Consider the following 1256-nt stretch of genomic DNA (forward strand, 5'->3'; position numbering starts at 1 on the left):
TGTCTCCCTCTATGTCAACTCCAACTGAATAACAGAGGTGACAAATGAGATGAGGGAAGGCTAACCTTGCCAAGGTAGAGGACTTGTCCGCCACCTTATAAAGCTCTTGAGTTATAACCTCATGAACTTCTATTTCTTCTCCAATCATGATACTATGGATCATGATAGCCCGATCCACAGTTATTTCGGATCGGTTGCTAGTAGGAATGATAGAGCGTTGGATGAACTCTAACCATCCTCTAGCCACAGGCTTAAGGTCCGGGCTTCTTAGTCGAACCGGCTTGCCTTTGGAATCTCTCTTCCATTGAGCTCCTTCTACACAGATATCCTTGAGGACTTGGTCCAACCTTTGATCAAAGTTGACCCTTCTAGTGTAAGGATGTTCATCTACTTGCATTATGGGCAAGTTGAATGCCAACCTTACACTTTCCGGACTAAAATCCAAGTATTTCCCCCGAACCATAGTAAGATAATTCTTTGGATCCGGGTTCACACTTTGATCATGGTTCTTGGTGATCCATGCATTGGCATAGAACTCTTGAACCATCAAGATTCTGACTTGTTGAATGGGATTGGTAAGGACTTCCCAACCTCTTCTTCGGATCTCATGTCGGATCTCTGGGTATTCACTCTTTTTGAGTGAAAAAGGGACCTCGGAGATCACCTTCTTCAAGGCCACAACTTCATAGAAGTGGTCTTGATGCACCCTTGAGATGAATCTCTCCATCTCCCATGACTCGGAGGTGGAAGCTTTTGCCTTCCCTTTCCTCTTTCTAGAGGTTTCTCCGGCCTTGGATGCCATAAATGGTTATGGAAAAACAAAAAACAATGCTTTTGCCACACCAAACTTAAAAGGTTTGCTCGTCCTCGAGCAAAATAAGAAAGGAGAGAGTAGAAGAAGAAGAAATGAAGGAGAGAGGAATGGCTTTTGTTTTCGGCCAAGAAGGGGAGAAGTGGTGTGTATGTTGTGTGAAAATGAGGGTGTGAAGGAGGGTTTATATAGGAGTAGGGGAAGGGTAGGGTTCGGTCATGTAAGGGTGGGTTTGGGTGGTAAAGTGGTTTGAATTTGAATGGTGAGGTAGGTGGGGTTTTATGAAGGATGGATGTGAGTGGTGAAGAGAAAGAAGGGATTTGATAGGTGAAGGGTTTTTGGGGAAGAGGTGTTGAGGTGATTGGTGAATGGGTGAAGAAGAGAGAGAGTGGTGGGGTAGGTGGGGATCCTGTGGGGTCCACAGATCCTGAGGTGTCAAGGAAAA

The sequence above is a fragment of the Arachis duranensis genome, chromosome 8, assembly GCF_000817695.3.
Source record: "Arachis duranensis cultivar V14167 chromosome 8, aradu.V14167.gnm2.J7QH, whole genome shotgun sequence".
Classification (NCBI taxonomy): domain Eukaryota; kingdom Viridiplantae; phylum Streptophyta; class Magnoliopsida; order Fabales; family Fabaceae; genus Arachis; species Arachis duranensis.